Here is an 18,251-nt window from a genome sequence, read left to right on the forward strand (position 1 = left end):
AAGCAGGAGATTGTATAGTCTGCAGTTGTAAGATTAGTGTTTTAGGATTTTGGTGGTTCTGTGGAGATGTTTGGAGGCCTCTTTCATACTGCACCTGAAGTGCTAAGATTTGCTGTATTTTGGAAGCAGGCTGAGAGGACTTTTATTGAGGATATATGTCAACATATCTGAGCATTAAAGCCAATTCTGTGCTCAGAGCAGTTCACAGGTGAATTACAGTGATACTGAAACAACAAATGAAAGCTTTTTCTAAGTGCAGATACAGTACAGTCAGGACTACTGTGAAAACAGAGCATGCAAACGAAAGATTCCTATTCAACGCAGTTATCTAATCCTGCCAAGGTCAGGGCAAAATAATAGGCTGCATACACACTTTGTCTGGACCAAGAAAGCTGTTCTTACTTATCTGTCTTCCCAGGAACCATGTACAACAGAGGAATTTAGGAAGAGAGTTCTTGATTGGTTGTGGTACTGTGGGTATACTGATTTATTCTTAAGCTGATGAGTAATTTTTGATGTTACAGTGGCCATGCTGGGATGGATGATTAAGCAAAATCAGACATGTTATAGTCTTGCCAGAAATTGCTGTGCAGCTCAGCAAATTCATAAATCAAGCAATGTGGTGGCCGTCTTTTTGTGGAATGGCAGCTCTGATGGGTAAAAAGTTTTCTGAAACCAAAGCTGGGGAAGTCAGTTCTTAAAATAAGGTGAAATATATTCCTTGCAGATTTAGGGTTATCTCTCATTAGTTTCAGAGAAAAAAGTAGAATTAAAATTGTTCAGGTTGCAGGACCCTGCCTTTCCAAGCATGAGCCTTAGACAGATGTTTAAGTCATGTTACTGAATCCAACCAACATAGTGAATTGATACCAAAGTTCTCCTTAGTTTTGCTGTTGCTGTTTAAAAGCCTGTGGAAGACAATTCAGGCTGATAACATCAACTATAAATAGAAATAAAGGCAGGTATCCTCGTTGTATGAAGGAGGAAAAGGAGGTTTTCATACTGCAGTCTGTTTTCAGTCCCTGCTACATGTTCTTCTTCCCTTCCCATGGGACAGAGCCTCAAGCAGAGTTCAGAGGGAGCTCCTTGGTGGAAGTTATCACATGAATTGGGACCATTGGCTGTCTCTTTTCTGAGAGGAAAAACTCTCCTTTGGTGAGCTTCCTCTGATCCAAGGAAGTCTTTATATGCTGTTTTCAACCAATAGATATCTATTATATTTTCCTCCTGTTTCTGTTTTAGACTCTTGATCTTTCTTTCCCCACCAACACCCCTCCTCCACCATCCCCCAAGACATCTTGGTAGAACTAGATGAAGATCATTCCTATTTTTTATAAGTGTTTACGTTTCCTAGATGATGATATAGGACATACGCCTGTAGGCAGAAGAATAAAGTCAGACAAATAAAATGCTGGCTGGTAATCCTCATGCCTTGGTTCTTATGCTTCTTCCCCCAATACTACATTTTAAAACATGTTTATCTGAAGTACTGAGAGGCTTGATTCTGACTTAAAATTTGGAGATAAATTTGCGTTGTGCCAATTCATTTTGTGTATGAATTTAGAATATTTGGCAAATATTCCATATTGATGAAATATTTTGAATCATCATTCCCTAGAGAACAAAAGTATCAGCTGTGTTGAAAATTGTGAAGAAATTGGTTTTTATTTTTCTTTTTACTGTCATCCTATTAAAAACCTTCCTTTAAGATCATACTGCTGACAAAGACAGATTTGCATCATTGTGTCTGTGAGCTGTTTTGATGAGAACTGTCTGACTTGACTTGCGTCCTGTATGTAAATTGATTTCAGCTGATTGCTTTGAATTTGAAAGAAATTTAATTTGAAAACTGCCCCGTTCCACTCCCTGAGGTAGTAGATGCTTCTCTACGTCATCTGTTAAGCAGTGCCTAGTCAGCATATGTCTCTCCTATTTGTTCCTCTCCTATTTAAAACTGTTTTCTCCAGAGAAAGAGAAATTCCCTTTAGACCAGACAGACATCTGCTGACTCTCTCCTATGAGCAAAGCAACTGAAAAGGTATCTTGCCCGTGATTAAAAGAAATATGTCTGGAGGCTCTTAGTTTTTGTTCAATTAATCAAAGATTAAACACATGTGGACTCTCTAAACTGGGCTTCTTTGTGCTTCCGTGCTATCAAAAGTGATTGGAGAGGGGAGCTGTGGGTTAGAGCTGGCTAGGCTGGCATTTAATTTTGTACCTACATACATGCTATAATTCAGTTTCAGAAGTTGATAATAAAGTGAGGGAAAAAAACACCAAAAAAGGGGGGTTTTATTAATTTACAGCTTAGAAGTATTCCAGTTTAAGGGAAAAAACAGGAAAAAGTGTCATATTTTTTCCTAACGCTTGTTTTTAAAAGAAAAAAAAAAGGAGTCTTAGTGTTATGTGAGTTACCATTTTGGTTTCTGTAACCATTTCCAGATGCAAAGGCGTTCTTGGTTGCTTTTGTTCCTTAATTCCTGTTAGTAAATGCTTTCCTGGCAGAAACTGTTAATGTTAAAAGTCTGGTGTTCAGCTTAAAGCCTTATCCTTACTCAACAATTATGCTACTGATAGACTGTTTAGTAAAAACCTGCAGGTTTTTCTCTGATGTCAAAAAAGAACCAAACCTGACCTTAAAGTATACAAAACATGTAGACTAAAAATTCTGCGAGAGTAAGATGGCAATAATTAAGCAGATTCCTTGAATACCGTGCTGTTCTTAAATTTTTCATCAGACACTAGTAAGTCTCTCTTGTAGACATCTTTATCTGAAGATAATTTGTTTGGCTCCAGTTTTATTAGTGGAATAAGTTCTTTGGTGTAGTCTGTGGTGAGGTTTTAAAACAGGAAAGGCTCCACTGATAATGTGACTTAACTGAGTTATTTTTTTAAATGGTGTCTTCTTCTTGATTGCTCCTTCTAATAACTGTGATTTTGGTTTATTACCAGGTCAGATTTTCCTCAAAATATATCAAAACTTTCCTTTGTACCACTTTCTGAATAAACACTAAATACAATGGAAAGGTCTGTCCTTTCATAAATAGGCATCAAGCAGCATTTTTGGCAAAATACTTGACGTGATGGCAAAGCTTCCTTATAAAGTAAGATCTACTGGACTTATATTAATAATTATTGAAGGAGCAGACAATGAAATATTCAAAACTGCCACCATGGAATTAGCTAATAAAATATTATACAAAATCTCCTTAATATATAGGTTTTTCACTCTTAGTGGGCTGAAGCAATCCTTTGGTATTAATAAAAGGTGTAATGGGAAGCACTCTGAATTACTTCATTTTAACATGCTAACTGAAGTAATTAGGTTTTTATACCCAAAATAGTCACAATATTTTCCAAAAACGAAAAAAAGTCATAATGGTCAGCTCATTTTAGTAAATATTGGCTGTGTACAGAAGAAAGAGAATGAATGCATACTTCAATTCCAGCACCTTAGCATTGTTTTGGAGTATTTCCCTTTGCAGGAATACTCTGAGAAGTCCTCACTCCTATTTATAAGTAGGTATTTCAAATAAAGTTCTTAAAAGCATTTTATAAATGGTTAAATGTGTCTGTATTTGGAAAGGAAGGTGGTCTTACTGTTGCTGTTCTCTAGACAGAAAAGCTGAGGCAGGAAGAAATTAAATTTTGCTCTCAGGGTCACAAGAATGTCTGTCAGCTCTGGAGAGATTGGGAATTCTTATTCTTCTGTTTGTTCCTCACAAGACTGCTCTTCATCACTCTCTTTTAAAGACTATTTGAAATGTTTTGTAGCTATTTTTAGCACTAATTGCAAATAACTTTGGAAACTGTTTGAAATGTTCCAAAAATTAGCCCTTTTGGGTGGTGCTGGGATAAAAATTGAGTTCTCTAACTTGTAATTTTCCATTTCCCTGGATTTATTCCTCTAGAGCCTGTATTGTTGATTCCCTGTGGTTCCCTCCTTATTTTTTTTTCTTTCTCCCTGCCAGCTGCTCATGGATCAGATGAATATATCAAGATGATTGTGTATTTAACCCTCTGTTGTCCACAGAGAGAAGGCCAAAAAGGATAAATGCTAATAATAAGTAGGTGCTGTACAAGATGCTGGAAACAGAGAGACTTGTTTTTCTGACTTCAATTTACTGAGTTTCTGCTGGACTCAGGGCTGCTCCTGCAGGAACAGATGAGTGTCACTGATTTTCATTTCATCTGTGCTCAGGGAAAGCCTATGAAGTCAAACTCAGCCCTTTGTTTTAATGCAGAGAGGATGCAAACAGAAGAGGATTTTGTGCCTAGACCAGGAACATCCAGACTATCTCTGCTCCAGCAGTGTGACCTCCCTTTGGAAAGATTGTAGTTCCCATGCAGGAATGGTACTGCCTTCCTTTCCTCAGTTTGTAGGGTTTCTTGGGGTAGCAGTTTACCCACAGTCTGCTCTGATGATCTAGTAGGTTTAGCAAAGCTGCTCTTAAAACCGTATTGCAAAAGACATGTGGGCTCAAGAGCCTGATGTGGTTGTGGTCTCTCCTCTGTCTTAGCCCAGTTTGGGGGCAGACCCTGTGAAGGACCCAGCCTGCTCCAGCCCTGCCCCACAATAGATGCTCTCTGGGGGCATCTTCGGAAGGTGGGGAAATGCTGGAATGGTTAAAATTCCGCTATTATCCCATCAGCCATCACCCACGCTCTTTTGTTCCTCCCACTCCCTGCTTGTCCTCGCTCCTTTTCTTTCTTTCCCGCTCTCCTGTGGGCTAAGCAAATTGTTTAGCACAGTACCTGATGTGTAGTGTTGCTCTAGGCCATCGTGGGATCCAAGTAAAACCATCTTGTGGAGCTGGATTTAGCCTTCAGGCTGTCAATTAGTTTTCCCTGTTCTAGAGGGAGAATCGCAACTCACGCATGTTTCTGCTCTGTGTCCGGGAATAGATGCAGAGCTTGAAAGTAAAAAAGGGTAGAAAATGGGAGCAGTAATTAGCAATTCCAGCCCCTGGTTTTGTTCCTTCAGTGTGCGGTCATCATTTAAACATTTTGTTACTCGAAAGGAGAAAGTAAGCTTAATCTTTTCCTGACTTCACTTAGGACAGAAAAGAAACCTGATTTAAACCAGTCTTCACAAAGGATTAGATGAGCGTGAGGAGAGCTCGTCCATGGAAGAGCATTGTAAACTAATGGTGAAAAACTGATTTACTTTTCTTCAAATTATCTGACTGCTCTGTAGAAAGAGTCAGGCAGTGACCCTTTTCTCTAAACACACACGCACAAACCCACTAGTTTAATAGATAGAGGTGGAAAGACTAGAAGTACATAGTTCAAAATGGATTTACACAATAATCATCAGTCACAACTTGCAGGATTTGCACATAAGACAAATAAGATAAACAAGATAAGAAAACAGATAAACAAGTTGTGGTAAAGCTAAGTCCACTCTCCATATTTGAGCTGAACTGCCTTGCAAGTATATGCTTTTACTGAAAGTTGTATCTGAACCTGAAAGTTGTATGTTCAGAAGGTTTGCATTATGGGACCAAAGGCTGTAAATTAGGTAGTCTAACAAGATTATTCCAAGATATGCTGGGAAATACAAGTAGAGAGGTAAAGTACAGGTGAATAATCTAGTGAGACCACTGTTGGAATGCTGAGTCCGCACACATACACAGAAAAGAATGTTGGAGATTTGGAATGGGCTCAGAAAGTTGCACAAATTATTCCAAATTTGAGAAGCCTGGGATACATGAGACTTCTGCTCAACCTAGTATAGTTTTATTAAACCAAATATTAAAAGGTAACTTGAGGCTACAAGTCAACTAATACTATATAGAAGTTCCAATTAGTACTGTACTGTAATTCCATGACCACAAATGCAGGGATTCTGTCTCTAAGAAGTCCTATATATATAGATAGATATATAGATATATAGATATAGATATGCATGCTACCCTGTCCACAGTTACAGCTTGTAGAAGTTTTGTACCTATGAAGTAAATCAGTAGGTAAAACATTGCTAATTCTGTTGTAATTTAGCTTTCACACTGCTCTGGGAACTTAAATCAGCACTGGAGTTTATTTCATTATTGTCATTTATTCTTCAGTTAAGAACACAGTAAGGGAAATCACAGGATAAATGGTCAGGCTGTTTTGTCTTCCTAAGTGACATTTGTGACTTGAAGAAATACATAATTATTCATACAGTACAGAAATTAGTGAATCTAAGCGAAGCAGGAGAAGGGACAGAACAGAACTGCAGTTGAAACTTCGAAGCATAGCTTGTCAGAAAAGAGCAGTAGCTTTTATTATGCTTTTCTTTCATGGGAAATATGGTTTCTTTGGGTCATATCTTACTGAAATGAGGAAATGTGCATTTTTAAGTTTTTGGGTTTGTGTTTCTTTTGTGTTTTAAACACTTATTTGAAATATTCCTGTGTTGAAGTGAATTGATGGTACACAAGGCTGGACGAGGCTCTGTGTGGTATCTTTAAAGTGGAGAGCAGAAAGTTTGATTTGTTCTGTGGTCTACATCCGAAGACATTAACTATTCAGCAGACTTTGCTTATTGTCTCTCTCTGTAATTCATCTTGATGGCATCTTGTAAAGCCATAGACCACCAAAAGAGCAGGAAACAGTTCAAAGTAGCTGGTTGTGCACTAGTCTTACTCAGCAGATTTTGTTTAAAAGTGTCTTGATGTGCACACAGCAGATAATTTTTTTTTTTTATCCCAGCCTGTGGGCACTCAGCTGTGTCAGATCTGCCAGCTGGGATTGTGTAAGAAAATGAAGCACCCTGCCCAGCGGCAGAAGGTGCCAGGCCCTCATGGCTCCATTCCTCTTCCCGTTCCTCCCCTCCTCCCCCTTTTCTGGGAGCTCTTAAACATATATCTGCTTTCTGATAATGCTGTTTGTACCTGCGCTTTTAGTCCTTAATGAGCCATCATTTGTCTTCTCTCCTGGATCTCAGGCTTTTGGTACTTGGCAGCCCTGCAGCCACAGGGGCTTTGACCCAGGACGAGGGATCCCGGGGCAGGTGTGGCCATGGGAGAGCTCGGGGAGGGGTGGAAGGCCAGGACTCTCACGGGGTCAGCCTTGCCCCTGGCCTGGAAACAGGATCATTACCCACAAGAAGCCAAGAAAAGTCTTTTTAACGGATCTGTCCAAGCTGGGTAAAATGGTTTTGCATCTGTTATTTCCAAGGATTTATATTTTTTTCAAATTCAGTAACTTCTTACCCTCCAAAAGCAAGCAGGGGGTTGCTCCCGATGGTTTGTGGTGTTGGCCCTGAGTTCGGGCATCATATTGTGGCTGAGACCTGAAGCACACAAAGGTACATTAAAAGTAATGATCTCTTTATTCCTGACCTTAATTATTTGTGTTTCTGTCTTTAAATGATCGGGAGAGATAATAATTACTTCCCTTGAAGGGTATTACTTAGGCTAAGATGATTTGTTGAGATATATGGCTTAGTGTGTCTAATGCCTGATGATTATTTGCATCTGATTGTTCCCACTATAGAGGTATTGGAGATTCTTCTGGTTGATGAGTAGAAATTGAATCTGAAATACATTGCACAGTGGTAATAAATGATGACAGGTAGGACCTTCTGTGAGGATAGCAGACTGTCAGACTTTGGAACGTGTGGCCTTGCTTTTTTTGATTACAGGGGAAACAACTGAATGGAATATTAAAGTATGTCAGTGTTCATATATATTCAATTGTTTGAAGTAATAAATACTTAACATACCCTACATTTCTTGTGTTGATCTTCTAAATCAGATACATACTAGCATTTTGCTTCTAATTTGTTTGTTTAATTAAACATGTTTGTGCATTATATAGGTTTCGTGTGCATCTGACTTGAAATAAAAATTCTGCACAAAATTATTTAGACATTTTTTCCAAAACTATTATTTAATACAGAGAGAAACTCGACCTTAAAAAATAAACTACAAAATGTATTTTCAATTGCTGCATGCAATAAAGATCTTTTATGAGCCTGTGCATTTTATTTTTGTATCTTAGATTTACAGTGTAATCTATAAAAGAAGTAATATGGCCACTATAAAAAGTTATGGCAGGCTTTGCAGCTGTATTTTTTAAGGCACTGATTGGGAATGGTACAGGTTTCACTTTCTTGAGGAAGTTCAAGATGTGCTTGGAATTGAGAGAGCTTCTCCAACAAGAATTGGGAAGGAGTGGTGCTATACTAGGGCTAATTGGGGGTAGAAAAGCACTCTTTATGAAAGAGGATTTTATCCAAAATATATTGGAAAGTACTTTTTATGGGTCGAAATAAAGTTAGTGCTGGCAGATGTTGTTCTTTGTTACTGTGGGGTGAAGTAGGATTTTTGGTGATGGGAAGATAATTGTTTCTTTGTGACAGCAACAGGATATAAGGTAGGATGAATTTTTTTTTTTTTGGTGATGTAGTAAGCTTTTTTCTAAATATTGTTCAGCAATTCCAGTGGTGATTGTTAAGATGGTCAAATTACACAAATGCTTTCTGAGCATGCTTTGCCATTTTGTTTAGCAAAATAGTAGTAGTAATAATTTTGAGCTAATTTGTAACCAGAGGTTCCTAGGCAGAGCATTACTGGTTCTCTTGCAGCTTTTTTCTGGGGTAAGGATTAGTGGTGGTGTGAAATAAGACTTGTCAGCCAATAAAAGTCTCTGCACTTCATACTGCGTATGTCCTGGGGAAAGTTGGCTTTATGGTGTGATTGTGGGCACCTGAACTTGTTCATTACTGGAGCAGAGGCCAAATCTCTGCAGTTCTACATTGAGGGTTTATAATGCCTAGGAAGATTTTGGAGGGAGTGTAATGTGAAGTCTCCTTTGGCTGCCATTTAACTATAGAAGTTACGACAACTTTAAGGAGGCAGGGAATGTTATGGTTCAAAATACCTGGATTCTAGTGGAAGATGGAGTAGAAAAAGGCTGTAGTTGAGGACAAAACTGATTTGTGTGCAGTCTGTTGGTGACACAGAAATGTTCTTCTGTTAATGAGTGGAGAGAAGGTTCATTTTGAATCCAGTAACTTTTCATTTATTCGCTCACTTTCTGGTAGGCAGGAAACAGAACTAACCTGGGGTTTTTTTATCTCTTTAGTTAAGAATGGGAAACTCTAATGTGAAAGCTTTTAATTTTAATGATGGGGAAAATATTTGCCTTTTATCTGTGGAATCCTGTACCTAGCTTCTACTTCAGCCTTGGGCATGCTTACAGTAAAGGAGCTGATAATCTCTATCCCTACTACTATTTTTCATTTGTCTTTGGAAGACTTAGTTGTCTTGAGAAACTCTATCCTTAAAGTAGTTTTTGTTTGCTATTTTTCTTGCTTTACATATTTTTCTTCCCCAGCCTGAGGTTTCTCTCTACATGAAGTGATCTATGTTAAATTAGTCTGTATGAATAGACTGCTAGAAAGCCTACAAACTGCATCTTGGTTTGATATGAAATATGTGCAAAAGAAAAGTAATTGAGCTGAGAAAGAAGGCTGTGTCTACACCAAAGTTCAATCAAACTGCTGCACATTCATAGCATATATCACTAGGATAATACTAATTACAGAGGCAGTATTGTGTCAGATCTCTGGGCTGTTTGTTACCCTGTGTGGGCTGTAACCATCTCTATTATGTGTCACGTTGACAGACAGTTTCCTGAAGCAGCAGATAGACCTGCTGGAAGTGCATTGCTCGGTTACTTAGCTTGCTTACTTGACTTTGTCAAGCTCAGTGTAATTTTTGATAGCATCAGTCAGCAATGGAGATGTTTTTCATTTTAGATGGTTAGCACAAGCATCCTGGGTACTTTGCAGTCTGTGTTTTCAGAGTGATCAGCACTGGCTCGGTCTTTGATTTATGCACCATCAGTACAAAGGTCAATTCCTGTAAATAAATTCATATCTCCAATAATTACACTACTTATTTTTAAAGTGTTATTTTCCCCTCTGAAGAATTACGTGTTTATTTGCAACCTTAACATTCAGGATGACAAACATTTGCACTTATGAAGGTACAGCAGAAATTATTGTGTTGAAAACCTTGGATGGCTCTTGAAATTTTACTATAAAGCAAGCAATACCATGCAATAATTTCCAGTTGTCCTTGCTGTCTTGAGAAGTGATGAATTCATTAGTGTATTCAGGAAAAATATAAAATGTAAATTGGAGTGTATTGCTACCTATTTAAAAAGTAACAAAACTTGATCTTAGTTTTCAGGACTGTCCATATCATGTTGTCAGGTTTTATAATGGACAGGGTGGAACTGGCCTAGAAGAAATAAAAATGGTTTTTAAAGGAGTTATGTCAAAGAGTACTTAGACCAGGAAGCCACCCTGTATTCCAGACTTGAATTATTGTCCTTTTTGGCTGTGAACTAGTAGAGCTTTTCTACCCTGGTTTCAGTAGAAAATGTATCTAAGGAGACCTATGACCATATAGAAATACCTTTGTGTGAGAGTTTTATACAACAAAGGCAGCACTTTACTGATTACTTTGAGGAAGAAGTGCCAGCTGAGTCTGTAAGGACAAGTATTTGAGACAGATTGGCCATTCTGCTGGTGCAGCTTTACTGAGATTTGCAACTAACATCATAATGTTGCTTATTGTAGGATTTAAAAGAAAAAAAAAACAGTTAAAATATTTTCAGTGGCTTTTCAGTTTTCTTTCCAAGTAAAATCTATTCAAAAATACATGGAAATGACAACTAGGTTTCAGAATTAAAGAATAAGAGGTGTTTATTTGATTCCAATGTATAGTGGTAAAAAATTAAGAAATGCATTATTTTCCTTTAGATAATTTTCGTGCTTCTTTTTGATATTTTCTTTGGAAAAAATGCCAAAATGTTATTTGATTACACACATTCATGATAAAAAAGAAAATTTATCCCGACTTGCAAGTGTTCTAATTGTCCTTCAAATTAAAGCCCTGGAAAATTTAGCTTTGAATTGTAGCCCAGTGGAGTGTTGACATAGCACATTTCTAGAACTCATACATTTTAATACTATTTTCCTTTTTGTAATCTTGATGCTTGCCATTGGAAAGGTAAATGAATAGGTCTCTTGGACGGCAAAGATAAGCACTCTTCTGGTAGCCTTTATTTCCTCACGGTAAAGACACTGAATCACATTAAAATATACAAAATTTCTTGTAAGTGAAATTATGTTGATACTACATATGAGGGTCCTAAACGTGAAAGATCCAGTGGAGTTTTACATAAATTTCTTCAAGATGCAGTGATATTTTAGGGCTTATGAGTTTGAGCAGGAATTTCAAGTTAAGAAACAGAAGAAATGTTGTTGGCATTTGGAAGTAATATTCCTCTTTTCTGTTAATTTGCAATCACCAATTTCCAAGTTCATTTTAGTTAGAGATGAACTTAAAGAGAGAAAAAAAGCCCAGCAAGACCAAACTAATGTTTTCAGAAGGAAAGTACTGTTTTTTGTGGCAGTTTTTTGAAACCATTTCAGACTTTTAATTAAAAGATACTCCATGAGGTCATGTCAGTTTTTTGTATACATACGGCAATGTTCTGATCCCTTTTAAAACACATTGAACCTACAATAAAAATGAAATTCATCGTAGAGAGCATTTCAGTTTTGTTTGTTTTATATTTGAAATAAGCGAATGCTCTCACTGAGGCGTTTTAAGGAGGTTGGTTGTATGAAAACTAGAGGTGATTTATTTGAGTTTGTGCAAAGTGGTCTTGCAGGTTTATAACAAAACTTTTGGACGTGGCTGAGTATTCAGTTTTCTAGTGTGCATGAAGGTCTTTTGCAGCAAGGTTCATTTATTAAGAATAGTAGTTGAATTATTAAAGTTTTAGCAGAAAGTAAACCTAGAAGTAATTTATACTAATTTTGGTATTTAAAGACATACATTTAGTGGCCTTAGAATCACTATGGCTGGAAGGTTTCTCTGGAGAATGTGTAGTCCAGCTCCCCCTTGTCAAAGGCTGTCACCTCTTAATCGTATGGAAGGAGTTAAAAATAATGTCAATGCCAAACTGTGCCTGAGTTATAAGGGAAAGTAATAGATTTCAGGTTGTCATAAATCTGGTGCAATAAAGCAGCTCTCTCAGCTGTTCCTTACAGCTTACTTTACTATTTTGTTTCTTAGGAGGAAAAGCAAGGGATGCACTAAGGAAAGGTGGTATTGATCCAGCACAGGTCATTTTAAAGTTGCACTCTCACAGACTTTTCTTAGTGCATTTTTTCTGTGCACACAGTTGTGTGAGAGAAAGTGAAAATTCTGGTCAATGCAGTGAGAGATTGCCTTTTCTGTTAATTAAATAAAATTCTTTAAGAACATATTAATTTTTTTGTTCAAAACTTATAAAGAATATTTCAAAGATACAAACCAGAGGAAAGTATAAACTACGTATGATTTTTTTTTTTCTGCCTATGTTATGCTGGGCAACAGGGAAAAATAATTCATTTTCCCTATGAAGTTTTGCAAAAATATGGTTTGTAACCTTTCCCACAGTTTCAGAAGTCACGTATTACAAGGAGGAAAATATTCTACTTTATTCTGGTTATAACTTTTTTGGTTGACTTATTTTTTTTTTTACTTTGTTTTCATATAAGATATCTGATATAACCTAATTCTCTTCTTATCTGTAAGAAAATTCTTCAGTCTGAAAACATCCATTATTCTGTGGCTAACTTTCCTCTAATGCCTTAATTTTGGTTTTGTTTTTGGTTGGTTGGTTGTTTCCTAGAATAGTATTAATTAGCATGTCAAAAGAACCCCAGAATTTATCAGCAAAGATATTGAGAAAGTTGGGAAGGCATTAAGAAAACTTGCTTAGATGTTAATATGAATGATTAATATGAATGATTTTGTCTCCATCTAAAATAAATAACCTGATTGTAGTTTGGAAAGGTTTATTTTAGTATTAGTTTTATGTGAGGAAGCTCAGCCTGGATGTCTGTGCACTTTGTTAAGGCTGCAGAGAAAACCCACCAGTAAGGGACTGGCTGCTGCTCTGGGTTGCTATATCTCAATCAAAACCCAAACTCAAACCTAGTGTAATCTATATAATAGTTTTAAAATATAAAAGGTAATTAAATACTTGAGAGACTGTATAGACTCAAAAAAGAACCACAGCAGTAACAGACTATTCCTCTTCTTTGCTTACTCTGCCTTTGTAAGTCTTCTCAAAGAAAAGATTTCTCACATGTAGAAGCAAGCAGCAAGCACAGGCTATTTTGAGTGCACAGAAATTCCAGGACTGTGGAGTTTACTTCTCTAGATTGCAGCTGCTGAAGTATTAGACTGAGGTATCCCGGTCAGCCAATTGCCATTGCTCCTGTGTGGCTCAGAAAGTGGGGACTGGGAGGAAAACCTCATCCCTTTTCTCTGTATGTGCAGCCCACGGAGGTGGGGAATTGACTGGGTGTGACATGAACTGCTTTTCTTTCAAATGAAGTCAGATGTGCTCTTGTGGCTACGGTTTAGCCAAGTTGGGAGGTTCTGGTCCCAACTGTTTTGCTTCTGTCCTTCCCTGCAGTTATCACATCCCTACTCAGAGGCAGGGTGACTGCACGTGGAGCCACCGCCAAGGCAACCTGTTTTGAGAAAACCTGATTTGAATTATGCTATTTCATAAAATTAAACCAAGGGAACCTTTAATTTTAAAACATCATGCAAGAGATGCACAACTTATTGACAAATTGCCTTAAAATGTCTAGTAATTTAATTATTTGAACTGTACAGAATTGTTTTGACACAGCTTAGTTAGGGAAAGGCTATGTGCTAGGTGATGCTTAGCCTATATTTAAGCTAACTTATTTCAACAGATATTTACCAGAGAGGACAGCTTCTGATCAAGGAGTGTGAACATGCAGACCAAGATCTCTCATCTTGCTGTCAGAGTCACATGCAGGGCTATAGCATATTGCTGCCAGACTAACAATGTATTTGGTAAAGGTATGGAAAAATCATGATCCTCCAGATTCTGTCATCTTTTGGTGACTTCTACCTTACTATACAGTATTTATGCCTATAATTGCTTTTTCTTGTTTGACCTTAACCTAATGATTGAATTTTCAGAATTCCACCTGATGCCATTCCTTATTTTTCACCTGGTATATTAACCTTAAGTAATGGCATCTGGTAGGAAACTGATGTTTCTTGCCTGGAATTGCACAACTGTGTTTGGTTACTGGAAACAAAAGTCTAACCAAACTGAAGCAATGAAATTTTGACTGAATGGAAGATTCATTCTTTCAAAGTGCTTAAACTAAAAGGAATTTGTCAGTTCATAAGACCATGCTGTAGAAGGAGAGTTTGTTTGAACCAACTGTTAATTTTTTATCTTTTTTTTGTTGTTGTTGTCGTTAGTTTATATTAATCCAGGACTGATTACTGAGTGCAATTAAGTATTTTAACCATTTTTCTGCAGGCTTCTGTGGTTAGACTTAGAGTTACAAAAGCTGCTGTTTGAAGTTGAAGCAGAGCTGTACCTTTGACACCCAAGTATTAACTCTGGCACAGGTGGCAGGAGCACAGGCAGGGGGTGACAGTCTGCTATGGTTGAGAAGTTCAATTAACAGTTGGTCAGGCTTAGAGAATTGATAGCTACATGATTAAGTTGTATATGATCCTTTTTACACACAGTTGAATAGGCTCAGAGCAAACATATGGTAATTGTTACATAATTCTGCATATACCTGGACATAGAATAAAAATGAATAATGTATCTGAAGTTCGGATATGAAAACTATTTCAGTAGATTCACAAGTTTTATTTTAAAATTTAATTTAGGGTTTTATATTTCCCTTAACAAGATGGGGCCAAATTTGAGGAGGTGAATTCATTTATATTTAAAGAAACACATCTTCAGAGCATTTGAAGGTTTATTGAAAGCAGCATGTGAATCCCAGTTGCTCTGTAGATCAGCACAAGAAAAATTTTGACTTGCTTCAGCTGGGGGTAAAATAAATCCTATAAGCTTCAGTAAAGTGGAAGCTAATTGAATTACTAGATATTTTAAGGCAATTTGTCAATAAGTTGTGCAACTCTTGCATGATGTTTTAAAATTAAAGGTTCCCTTGGTTTAATTTTATGAAAATTTTGTGTTTTCTAGCCTTCAAATTTCTAGTAAGAAATTGTATGTCAGAGTTGAAAATCAGGTTGTTCTGTGGATTTGTGATTTTTGGGCGGGAAGTGGTATTTTTGGGGGGGGGGGTTTGGTGTTTACTCAGCAACTTAATGCCGAGTAAGTGCCGACAAGGAAGGCATTAGATTATATATTGTGAGTAAACATGTGGTGAAATTTTATTGTTTGAAAAATTGAGAACTTTAAAATACTGAAAAGACTAGAAGTGGATTTTTGACGTATGTCGTGTTTTTTGGAAAAACCATGGGGATGGATACAGTGTTAGGTTTCTGCTGAAGTATCACAAATTTCACACCTGATCTAATAGAGTGAGTTGTAGGAGTGAGTGACCAGAGCTTTCACAGGAAATCCTTTGCTTTCAGTGTGAATCTTTCATGTCTCTAGGCCTTTAATTGTTTTCTAAAACTGAAAGCAGCATAAGTGAATACTTGATTCTGGGTCAAAACCACAGGACATTGTCTCAGAGCCCTGCAATAACCAGCGGCTTAGACCATGATGCAAGAGCATTATACAAAATAATTATTTCAACATTTTTTACAAAAATGTGTTCAAACAAACATCTGAACAGCTGCTGGGGCGAAGCATTCATGGGGATTGAGCAAGGCTGGAGAGCTCCACGAATCTCTGAAGTTTCAGAGGCTCTCAGAAGTTGAGGTCCTTCATCCCACTCCTTGTTGATGTATTCCTGCCTCCTAGTCAGACATCCTTGCTATTCCTTGCAAATGATGCAGCTTTTAGCCACTAACATCTGGCTGACAGACAGCAGTCAGCTGTATTCCATGCCAGCGATTCTCAAGTGGGCTTTTTCTTTGAGGATTTTTTTTTTGTTTGGTTGGCTGTTTTTTTGTTTTGTTTTGGGTTTTGGGGTTGTTTTTTTTTTTGTGGTCTTCAACACAGAGAATGGGTGAAAGAGAATAAAAAGAAGAGCCAGAATACTCTAATAAAATTTGCAGCTCCTATGGGATCTGAGGATTCGGGTTGAGTCTGCTTTTTTTGGCAGTGCTGTGTGGTTATGAAGGTGGCATTACACTGTAGATGATTCTTTTTACTCTTATTTCTTTATAAACTCAGAATGTATTATAAAAGCAATGCCGTAAGAGTTCAGAGTGACAAGTCAAACATGAAACCACTCAGTTAATTTGCAAGAATCATGTGTCCAAATCAAAGTTGTTCCTGAGATTCTAGTTATCTGCTCTTAAAAAAAAAAAAAAAAAAAGTGCTGTTTATGTATTTGTGTCATAAATGGCATATTCCACTGCCATTGTAAAACTTGTAAAACAGAGGGTTTTTTTCCCCTAGTTGTATAGAATGCGGGAAGACTTCTATTTCTTTTTTTTTTTTTCTTGTTTTGAAATCTACAGCAGTATTTATGATTTTGTAACCCCACTTTTTCGTGTATTGCTTAAAAGGTAAGCAGGGCTTCTCACACTATATGAAGCAAAGCTCTTTTGCCAGACTGTGACTTAAAAGCAATTCTTCCATAAAATATTTTTTTTAAAATTTGAATGTTTTTGAAATTCTTTTCCTCTCTTTGTGCCTGTATGCCTGTGAGCACAGGGGTTTGCTTTCCATTGTTTGCCTAAAGCAGTGATGCAAGCGCAGCACGCTGTAGATTAAGGCTTCAGGGAGCTAAAGTAAGCGTGAAGTTCAGCCTCTAGCTAAACATCACCACTAGGCTAATCTACAATTTAGACTGATCCATCACTAATATTTACAAGTAGGCAGAGTGCAGTTCAAAACTAAACAGCATATGGGTACAGTTATCCCTGTTAAAATGACCAACGTGCCTTGTATTGTGTGTGGAAGATAACGGGGACAGGTGGTAATCTGTCTTTTCTGAGCAGAGACAGCTGGTATTTTCCTTGGGCTTCAGTGGTGCTTTTCTGTATGGTCTCACCTACCAGCTGATATCTTGCTTGTTAGAACAATACCAAGTATGTATTAACCCTTTTATCTATTCCTGTGTGCTGTCCAAAGGGGGAGGTATCAGACTGCCTGGGCATAAGCTTGGTGATTTAAAATTTCTAAAATTTTCTAGTCATATAGTTGCATGCAGCTTGTCTTATTGGATTTTTACATGCATTGCTGTGGTGATATATATCAAGAGATAGTAAGTAAAAATCTTAAGAGTTTATAATTTATATAGGTTTTTTGTTTTAAATGTCTGATGAAGTTTCACACTGAAGGAGTGCTTGAGAATGAACCTGCTTTCATTTAATTCAGGAGAATCTGAAAGGTCATATAGTAGAGAAATAAAATTGTTTTGTAAGTTGACTTGCATTTACTTCCAGCCAGATTGCTTAATATTCAGGTATGTGTAACTTCTCCTTTCTGAACACACTAATTTGGTTCCCAGCTTGAGTATGATGCCTTTTTTCTTATTTCTGTAGAGAACAAATACTGATTACTCACAGTTGTTTTTTTTTCTCTTAAAATATTTAGTGATTGTCTGGGTTGTGGGGTAACCAGGTGCTGGCACTCCATGAAAGGCACTCCACTTCTGAGGGACTCAGCCTCTGCTTCTGGGCTCTGGCAAGTGGGAGCCAAATTCACCCATGTGGCTGTGTTCAGCTAATTGATAAAATTAATCAGCAGTTAGATTATTCCATCACACCTGATGTTGTGCTTTGAGCCCCAGATGAGCCCTGGGAACGCTGAGCTACAGCAAGGGGACAGCAGTGTTATGGGACACAACATGGATGGGTTGGGAGTGGGGACGAATTGTCATCCCAGAAGTGGTCTTTAAAGCCATGTCTGTGAGATCAGCTACTGCCAGTCCTGGTGGAAGGAGGGGAAAGAGGAACATCTTTGTAAAGGCTGAGACAGGGTGATGTGAGAGGGACTGGAAAGCCTGAGGGAGGCCAATGTTCAGACATCTTGTTTTTAGCTGGGTATAACAAGGAATTTCATGTCTTAATCTGAATGAACCACTAGTAGTGGTGCTTGTTCTTTTAGAAACCATGTTTATTCTTGATTTTTTTTTTAATTTTTAATTTTTTTTGCTTATTAATAAAAATTAACGTAATAAACTTGGAGGGGAAAAAACCACCCTAGGTCTACCTAGACAGTAGAAGGGTTCTGTCCAGAAGAGGAACATGGGCTTTTTGCAGTGTAACCTAGGGAGTCCAAGCAGAGTGCTTGTCAAGGCTTGAGTTTTCTAT

The 18,251-nt window shown here is 37.5% G+C and overlaps 1 protein-coding gene and 1 long non-coding RNA gene across 8 annotated transcripts in view; one reads left to right on the forward strand and one right to left on the reverse strand.

Annotated features, from left to right (window-relative positions):
• The window catches only part of ROBO1 (roundabout guidance receptor 1), a 713,456-nt gene that overhangs the window by 461,923 nt on the left and 233,282 nt on the right, over window positions 1–18,251 (forward strand). The gene's annotated exons all lie outside the window — the stretch shown is intronic.
• On the reverse strand, window positions 806–17,801 carry LOC113971995. The gene is made up of 4 exons (XR_003535728.1): window positions 17,705–17,801; window positions 10,150–10,238; window positions 4,756–4,853; window positions 806–908 (listed from the first exon to the last, which is right to left on the reverse strand). It is a non-coding gene; the product is annotated as an uncharacterized LOC113971995 (long non-coding RNA).

Source organism: Neopelma chrysocephalum, unplaced genomic scaffold (genome assembly GCF_003984885.1).
Source record: "Neopelma chrysocephalum unplaced genomic scaffold, ASM398488v2 Primary Assembly neopelma1_87, whole genome shotgun sequence".
In the NCBI taxonomy this organism is placed as follows: domain Eukaryota; kingdom Metazoa; phylum Chordata; class Aves; order Passeriformes; family Pipridae; genus Neopelma; species Neopelma chrysocephalum.